Source organism: Eptesicus fuscus, chromosome 19, assembly GCF_027574615.1.
Source record: "Eptesicus fuscus isolate TK198812 chromosome 19, DD_ASM_mEF_20220401, whole genome shotgun sequence".
NCBI lineage: Eukaryota > Metazoa > Chordata > Mammalia > Chiroptera > Vespertilionidae > Eptesicus > Eptesicus fuscus.
The window spans coordinates 21,659,757-21,670,023 of NC_072491.1; positions in this window are offsets into that span (position 1 = coordinate 21,659,757).

Consider the following 10,267-nt stretch of genomic DNA (forward strand, 5'->3'; position numbering starts at 1 on the left):
TACAAGACTGGTAGGAAGTAACTAGAGCTCAGATCATGTAGGGACTAATAAATACATTGATGCCTTGGGATCAGGGCTGTATTCTAATCAAATCTGAAAGATTCTTTTGGATCCTGTACAGAGAACAGTCAAGTGAGCAGTGGAGGCAGAGAGGCCAGATATGAATTGCTAAAGATACAGAGTAAAAGAATTTTAGCAGGGCTATTGTCAAATCCTTTTGTGTGTGTGTGTGTGTGTGTGTGTGTGTGTGTGTGTGTGTGTGTGTGTGTTATTGAGAAATTGGTGGAACATTTGGAACTTCCCGATAACATAGTTAGGTATGCTTAATAACTTTTCTATGAGAATACCAAGAGAATGTTGATTAATGACTCAATGTCAACTTGAAATGAACAGAGGGATAGGACCTGGTTCTTGATATTATCCTGTTGAGTATCTTTATCTGTGATTCATTTGGGTTCATGCAAAACATGCTAATGAAATTAACAGGTTACCTGAAGCTGGCAGTAAGCCATTGAAACAAGAGGCAGGTATACAATTACCACAACAGACTGGAAAATACAGTCACATTTTCTAAAGAAATTGTACTATGCTTTAGAGAAGCAAATCTAGGACACCAGACAAAAACTCCAGACAAAATCAAGATCACCTATCCTGTAAGCTCCCATGTCCCATAAAAAGTTTAAACAACAAAACAGAGTTCAGACTAAAGCTACAATAACACATAAAAATAAGAAAGATTGCCGTCAATGTGTCAAAAGTCTTCGGAAGTTTCTGTCAGTAAAAAAAGAAGATTTCAGCTTCAGATTCTAGAGAGAAACACAACTAGGGAAACCAGAGATCAAATCAATAGCAAAAATATATGGTTGATGCAGTAGGAATATTTCAAGGGATATATAAGCCAGAGTTAATAGAAATAGTATTGAACCCTCTGGCATTTGCTAAAGTTATTAAGTGGAAAGCTTTAGTATAGGTGGGTTTGGCCAGTCAATGGTAGCACTGAAGAATGAAGGAAATGCTTTAGGGAAATAATAACTTAAACATAGCCCTACCCCTTTCATACACTCTACAGAAATAAACACTAGTGAATAAGAATTATCCATTGCAAAAGATAGAGAAATAATTAGAAAGAAAATAATGCCAAGAATGAAAGAAACTAATATATAATCATTCAGTGAATCAAATTTAATATAAGAAAATAAGTCTTAGGAAAAAAATGTAATTTGTATCTTAAATATGATTCCAAAGAATATTGAATCCAATGGGGAAACATTACTTAAAATTATTTCTTGAATTGAAGACATTTTATGATACTAAGTTAACCAAAAAAAGCAAATTAGTGAAGTGGAACATTAAAAAAATATTAAAAAACAGTAGAAAAATACAAAAAGGGAAGGTTCGAGAAAACAGTTTAAACACATGGAACATAGATCCAAACAGTCTAAACTTTACTTAATAGAAAAAGGGAAACATAACTAAGAGGATGAAGATACAAACAAAATAAAATTGAAGACATTGTATGACTGATAAGTGAGAAAATCAAATTGTTCTTTATCCTCAGTCAGGAAAAGATAGGTTATGCTGCAGTAAGAAACAATTTCCAAATCCCACTGCTGTAAAAGAACAATGGTTTATTTCTTGTTCATACTATATATTCAACTTAACTTGGCATAGGGTTCTGGTCAATTTCATTCTTACTCAGGGACCCAGAGGGTGGATTATTCATCATCTAAACTATTGTTCATTGGGAGAAACAAAGTTTGTCACTGCACATGGCCTCCTAGGGGATATGCTTCATACTCCCTCTCCGATGTAGCACACATTACTTCCGCTCCTATTCCCTGGCCTGAGCAATTCATAAGGCGAAAGCCTCACTGCAAAATAGAAAGCAAAACAACAACAAAAATATATGCACAAGGAAGGAGGGAAGATAATTATTACAGACACAACGTAGAATCAAGATATATACAGGGTGTCCCAAAATAAATGTACACACACTTTCACAGCTGATGGCTCAGTTTTGAAAATGAGATGTATTTTAATAAACACTGCCTTTATAATGATTCAAAGTACGTGTATACATTTTTGGGGACACCTTATATAATTGGTATTCAAGAAACAGAGAACAGTGCAAATGGAAATAAAATAGTAGATATAAATATGTAAGACATTAAAATATTCTTAAAATAGACTTGAATCTATAGATTGAAAGGGCACAATTCATTATAGGAAAACATCTCCCCTTTGCCCACCCCCACCTTACCCTCACCTCCCTTTCTCTTCAGCTATCACCACACTCTTGTCTGTGTCTATTAATTTTTTCACCTTCTTTCATATAGTGCCCCCCCTAACTCCTTCTCCTCTAGCAGCTGTCAGTCTGCTCCATGTACCCATGTCTCTGTTCCTATTTTGTTTGTCAGTTTATTTATGTTCATTAGATTTCACACATAAGTGAGATCATAAGGTATTTGTCTCTCTCTGTCTGGCTTATTTCACTTAGCATAATGGTCTCCAGATCTATCCATGCTGTTACAAAAATTCACCCCCTTTCAATTTAGTCTCTATGCATCAATTCATTAATTTTCTGTATTTGAACAGAATGATTTTCCCATGGATACTCAGGCCCAGAAGATGCTTTGTTTAAACCTCAGTGGATTCCCATTAAGTTTAGAATGATATCCAAACTTCATATGACATCCGTAAAAGCTTGACATTAACAATACTCCATTGGTTGACTTCATTTCTTGACATTCGAGTATTGTATTGACTATCACCAGGATAAGGCTTTTCTTGGAAATGTAGTGATGTTATACCTATTCTTTATCTCAATTTACATATTTTTACTATGTAGTTTAGTACTACTGATCAATGTCATTATATTCTTATTTATTTTCTATCTCCCTTTACCAGAGGCTAAGTTTCACTAAATAATGACCTTGTCTTCTTCTTTATCTCATTTTCCCCAGAATCAAGCATAATACTTGACATGTAGTGAATTTATGAGGATTTAGAATAAATTAAGTACTAAATTACTTGGAACCTTACTGTCCTGAATGGCTGTTGGCTAAGGATGCTGCCCATGTTGTACATTACCATTTTTGCCTCTATAGTTATAAAAATAGGCAATAAAAAGGGATTTATAGAATTTTAGCAACAGCTCTTGATTATGTAAATGATTTTGCTTCTTAACGCAGAAAATATTTTCAATTATCTGTAGACAGGGTTATTGGATTGATGCTAGAGCCAATGACAGGTTTACTCCCTCTTAATTGGTTAAAAGGCAGAGCTAAATTTGCATTGAACTGCTGTGGAGAGGATTAGAATGAAAATCTCAGTTCTTGGTGACTGCAGTTCCATGAGTTTTACCTATTCATTTCTGATGCAATCCAGAACTAATGGTTAGCTTTGTTCTTCCATTCCTAAGGTAAGGGGCAGTTACCAATAAACAACTCCTTTTGTGGAGGTAAGAGTGTTCTAAGACTCAAATGCTGGCTCTCAGTTCTCCATTATGCTTTTCTGATATTAATCCATTCCAGGATACCAATCATTAATCCGAATTTTTAACTATTTTTAATGAAATCGCTCTAGTCAATTAAAATTGATATCAGTATAATAAAATAACATAATTTGTAATATGTATTGAAAACAAAGTATCCAACAATGTACTCAAATATTACATTCACTGTAAAACTATATTCCTTGAAGTAATTATATTTTATTATTAAATTTATTGGGGGTAACAGTAGTTAATAACAGTATAATTTTCAGGTATACACATTATAATTTGGCATCTGTATACTTTGATTACTATTTTATTACCATTTATGAATGAAAAAACTGAGACTCAAGGATTTAGAAAACTCAAACATAGACATTCGAATGAACACAATTGGATTTCAGATACCTCGGTTATACCCAGTATGTTATAGAGCAACATTATTTTTCTCAGGAAAAAAATAATAATTTAACTCCTTTGGGTAAAAAAGACAGAAGAATGATAGGTCTCCTTTCTTCAATTTAGGCCATCAAAATCAGGGAGTCTCTTTCTCCCTCTCCATTTCTCTCTGAAATCAGTAAAAAAAATATATATATATATATATATATATATTATAAAACTTGTTTTTTTTTTTCCAATTCACTCTATTCTATTTACTTAGAATAAGAGACTTGGATTTAATTTGCATCTTAAAGTCTATACTTGTGAAGAAAAATGGCAATTTAGGTAAGACAATTTTAAAAATGTTTCAGAAAGAAGGTAACATACTATACCTCACCATAAAAAAGTTTAATTAGTGAACGTATCTATTCCATTTGAAGCTAAAGATCAAACTTCAATCAAATTTGGTATAGCTGCTAGTTGGTCTATTTTAGAGCTGACCCATTGTACTTTAAGTGCTGAACAGGAGGATATAATTGGTAAAGCTTATCTGGTACTTAGAACATGGCAAAATACAAGAATTCACCGTAAGCAGGAATAGCCTCTTCTTTTAATAATACAGTCTCTTTAAAAAGTAGAAGGAAATCCAATTTAGCTTATTGAAAGATAAATTTAACTTCTTAGATCACCTAACTTTATCTTCCTAGCGACATAGCTTTTCAATAAATAAACTCAAATTAATGTTACACTTCCCATTTAAATGGATAATTATGAAACAAAATCATTTAAATCGATTGTCACCAATTTGAAAACCAAGGAAGGTAAAGCTACTGAGGTCAAGGTGCCTGTCTTCCATTTGTTTTATCTTCTGTAACTGTTAGGTGATTCCGGCACGCGCGCATGCACACACACACACACACACACACACACACAATGAAGAGTAAATCTGAAATTTGAATAATAGTATTGTCTTATGTGAAAATAAATCTTTACACTTCTCTAAAAGATGAAGAAACAGAACAAATTAAATGATGGAGAAGAAAATAGAGGCATGAAGGAGCATTTTTATAATTATTTGTCTCTATAATTACTGTGATAATTACTGATGTCCTTATTTGCAAAATTGGCCATTGGAATGTGCTCAGAGTTCTAGTCATAATCCTTCATTTAATTATGACTAATCCGAACATGAATGTGTTTGCATAAACCAAAAGCATTACAAAAACCGTTGTTTTGCCAAACCGGCGCCAACCTATGAACTAGGAGGTCACAGTTTGATTCCCCGCCAGGGTACATGCCCTCATGCAGGGGGCAGCTGATCAACAATTCTCTCTCATCATTGATATTTATATCTCTCTCTCCTTCTCCCTTCCTCTCTGAAATCAGTAAAAATATATTCTAATATTAAAAGAAACTTTTTTCCCATTTTACTTCATTCTAGTTATTTAGAATAAGAGACTTGAACTTAATTGGCATCTTAGATATATAATATTTGGTTTGATAGTAAAAGTGAAATCATAATCTTGTATCATGTTACCTAAGCTGTGAATATTACTTATAGTAAGATTTGCAGAGGTGGACTATGTCTATTTAAAGAGGCACAAAAAGAAAGGACGTCCAGAATACTGAAAAATAACTTCTAATTATCTGCTGTCTCATATACATCACAGGGTTATTGCATTCAGAGGCTATTAGATAATAATTGAGCTTTGGAGGGAGTAAAATGTGTGCTTTGTTTATGGGACAAAGTATTGGAGAAGCTGGTTATGACTATGAAATGTACAGGAAAATTGGCTCAGCATCAAATATTTATCACATTCACTTCCTTAAGAAAATAATAATCTTTATTAGGCCAAAATGCATTGGGTGTCAAGAACTATTGAGGTTTGTACTTTTCCTAGATAACTTAATAGATTTCCTTATCAATGTTGCTATAACTTTTATCTAACCAATGTCAGATTAAATCCAATGATTTTCCATATATTTTATATTCTAATTCCACAGAGCAACATTTTATTAAAAAGTTACTAAATCTTTTCAAATGTGATAAAAAAAAAAAACACTCTAAGGGCAGACACCCTGCATAGCAGTATAATACTAATTGACTGAAGAAGCATTCTTTTTGTTTAATTAAAGAATAATAATTTAATATTGAGCCTGTGATTATATATGACTGTGGGCACTTGAGAAAATCATATTAAATCTGAATCATGCCTATACCACTTTTAGGTGTATGACCTTGAAGAAGATCCCTTACACATGTGTAAGAAGGGATTAAATTAATTGCCTACCCTACAGACTTGTTGTGAGACTTAATTTATAAGGAATATGAACTTCTCAGAAAATTGGGATACAAACCTTAATATTTTTTAGTCTCTCTTGACTGCCCTCTCCCCATTTTCCTAATTAAATTAAGTGCTGTTTCATAAGGTTTGGAATGTGGCTTCTTGAATAAGAGCAGAAGTTCGGAATGTTGCAAACTGAAGTGCAAGGAAGTTCACTTACCATGGATGGAAACTTAACCAAAGAGAAATGGCAGCTAGTGTTAGCATAGGTCGTTAACTAGTTTTTAATAAAGAGAATCAGACATCGTTAAGCATGGTCATCTGCGAAGCATGACCCTGTTTGTTTCAACCAGGAAATGACACACTCCAGGGGGTCACAGCATTGCTCCACCAAAGATGAACACTCCTCCCTTCTCTCTCTTGCGCTGGATTTTTGGGGGGAGCAGGAGGAGGTAACACATGCACAATAGGAGTCACAATGGTGCAGGGGAGGTTCTAGACTACAGAGGCTTGTCAGTCTAACCTGGAATCGAGATCAATTGGCTAAGGGGTGGATCTGTGAAAACCTGGGAATTTGGTTATTTTGAAAAAGCTCCTGGTTCTTCCCAAGCCCGAGATAATATGATCTCACTTAAAGCAGAAAATTGAATGATGTATAAAAATATAACATGCAAATATAAAAAAAATCCTAAAAAAACAAAACCACCAATGTAGCTATGAGGATATAAGACAAAATACACATTAAGGAAGGGAGCTAGAAATAAAAGGATAATTCATATAAATAAAAGGGTAAACACAATAGAAAATTGTCACAATGCTAAATATACGTATGCTTAATAGCATAGCTTTAAATATGTATGTTAAATGAAAATGGCAGTGACATGAAGCACCACTGAGTTTGCCCCTACGTAAAAGCTATCGAAAACTGGCCAAAATGGTCAGAAGCAATACTTTCAGAATTCTGGAATTCAATATAAGGCTTCAAGCAACCTAGGAAGCATTTAGTCAAGAAAAATGACTTAATCCTTATGAGAACACAGAGCTTTGTGACCTTTTAACTGACCCTTGTCCCATATCCGACTCTCCAGTACAGTGGTAGCCTTAAAAAATAATAGCCTGCTTTCTTGGTATAGGTGGGAGCAGAATAGAGCTTGTTTTTCAAAGCCTCTTTCCAAAATAAATAGTCATTTGAACTGTGGAGTAGTTCCCTGGTATACTCTCTAGAAAGTCACATCTTTATCTGATCTCACCCCAATTCACCCAGTGCTAAACACATTTCTCTAGAAGTCAGAGGTAATTGATCAAACATTTTAACATTGTGAGTGCCTGATAGATAACAGTTGGAGCAAATGATTGACTAACCAAAAAACGTAAAAGGAAAAACTGAGTAGTCAGGTGTCCCTAAGGGCTTTGAAAATCTCCCATGTATTTTGAGAACCTAAAAGAGCACACATAGCCCGGCCATTGTGGCTCAGTGGTTGAGCATCAACCTATGAACCAGGAGGTCATGATTCAATTCCTGGTCAGGGCACATACCCAGGTTGCGGGCTCATCCCCAGTGTGGGGCATGCAGGAGGCAGCTGATCAATGAGTCTCTCTCTCTCTCTCTTCCCTCTCCCTTCCTCTCTGAAATCAATAAAAATATATTTTAAAAAATAAATAAATAGCCATAGTTGGTTTGGCTCAGTGAATAGAGCATTGGCCTTTGGCCTGAAGGGTCCCGGGTTTGATTCTGGTCAAGGGCACATGCCCGGGTTGCAAGCTCGGTTCCCAGTGAGGGGTCATGCAAGAGGCAGCCAATCAATGATTCTCTCTCATCATTGATGTTTCTATTTCTCTCTCTCCCTCTCCCCTCCTCTCTGAAATAAATAAAAATAAACAAACTAATAAAAGAGTGCGCATAAGCATTGGGCTCTGCACATGCTCAGGAAAGACCTAAGAATTCCCTAAGCTCTCACTTCTGACTGATATTGCACAAGCAGGAAGTGAAGGCTAAAGCACAGTTGTAAACCTCTTGGCTGACTGAAGATTCAACTAAAACCAGAATCTAAGACGGAAAGTTTTTTACTGGCCCTTTAGAAATTAATAGGGAATTTAAGAGAATAGAGTGCTATGAAAAATTATATGACAACAAATTAGATAACCTACATGAAATGGACAAAATCCTAGATAACATAAGCAACCAAAACAGACTGAAGAAGAAATAAAAATTCTGAATAGATCCATAACACATGAAGAAATGTGTCAGCAATAAAAGTAATAAAAGACAATCATCACCAGATGTCTTCACTAGTGAATATGATCCCAGCAAAGGCTTAGAGAGGAATAACACTTGTCTTTCAAAATACAGAAGAGGAGGGTGTATTTCCTAACCTATGAGGATAGCTTGTATTTGATACTGAAACTAGACAAGGACATCGCAACAAAAGAAAACTGCAGACCAATATAGACAAAATTTTCAACAAATTGCTGCAAGTCAAGTCCTAAACATATAAAAGGGATTATGTACCATAACCAAGTGGAATTTGTCAAAGGAATGCAAGGTAGTTTCAACATATAAAAATCAATGTAATAACCTATACCAATAAGATAAAGGACAAAAAAACACATGGTTATCTCAATTGATGCAAGATATGCATTTGACAAAGTCCAACACCCTTCCATAAAAAACATGTGGTAAACTAGGAACAGAAGAGAATATTTCCAAGATGATAAAAAAAATGAAAACCCTATGGATAACATTATACTAAATAATGAAAGAATTAATGGTTTGCCACTATGATCAGAACAAAAAAAGGATGTCTACTCTCCTCACTCCTGTTCAACATTGTACTGGATATTTTATCCTGGGCAGTTAATCAACAAAATAAAATAAAAGACCTTTATATTGGAAAGGAAAAAATAAAGCATATATTTACATACTAGAGGCCCGGTGCACGAAATTTGTGCACTGGGGGAGGGTGTCCCTCAGCCCAGCCTGCACCCTCTCCAATCTGGGACCCCTTGGGGGATGTCCGACTGCTGGTGTAGGCCTGATCCCTAGTCGCCCCTAACTGCCCTCCCCTGCTGGCCATCTTTGACCACATTGGGGGTGGCCATCTTGTGCAAGGGTGTGAGGGTCAATTTGCATATTACCTCTTTATTATATAGGATGATATGTTCTTCTATGTAAAATCTTAAGGAATCCACCAAGAAATATGGGAACTGAAAAATGAGTTCGGCAAGTATTCTGGACACAAGATCAATGCAAAATACATCAATGGTTTCCTACATAGTAAATATAAGCAAACATGAAATTAAATTAGGTAAGCAATTTCATTTAAATTCCTATACCATCAAAAATACATAAAAGTAGATTTATCAAAATAAGTCCAAAACTTTTGCTGAAACCTAAGAAACATTGTAGAAACAAATTAAAGAAGACAAATAAATATATTTCCTACATTCATGGATTGGAAGACATTTTTAAGGTAACAATACACCCTATTTGATCTACAGATTAAAAACAAACAAACAAACAAAAAAACCCATCAAAACCCCAGGTAGCTTCTTTGTGGAAATTTACATGCTGATTCTAAAATGCATATGAAATGCAACAGAATTAGAATAGCCAAAATAAACTTGAAAAAGAATAACTAATTTAGAAGACTTCACTTTCTAATTTTTAAAACTTAATACAAAATTATAATAATTGCATACGTACAATTGCACACATGTACACCCACAAACATACATGATCAATCAGATAAGGGAGAAAATATAATTTCTGAGCTCAATATTTCTGAAGAGAGTAACAATGGATATTTTTTTCTTTATACTTGCAAATAAAGAGAAAAAAATAAAGTAAAAGGAAGAAAGAAGATAGAAGGAAGCCAATGGGAAGGAGAGAAAGAAAAATGACAAAGAAACAAGAGAGGTTGAAGGGATAGAAATTATTATAGAGAATGGTAGAAAAGATAAGAAGGGTAGGAACAGAAAGGAAAAGAATTCACAAAAATGGAATAGTTAACTAAATCATTCATGTCAGGAAAAAGTATTCAAATTTTAAAAATTAGCAGTTAAAGTAGAATATGTAAAATATGCCTTTAAAAATTCTTGCAAATAGCCT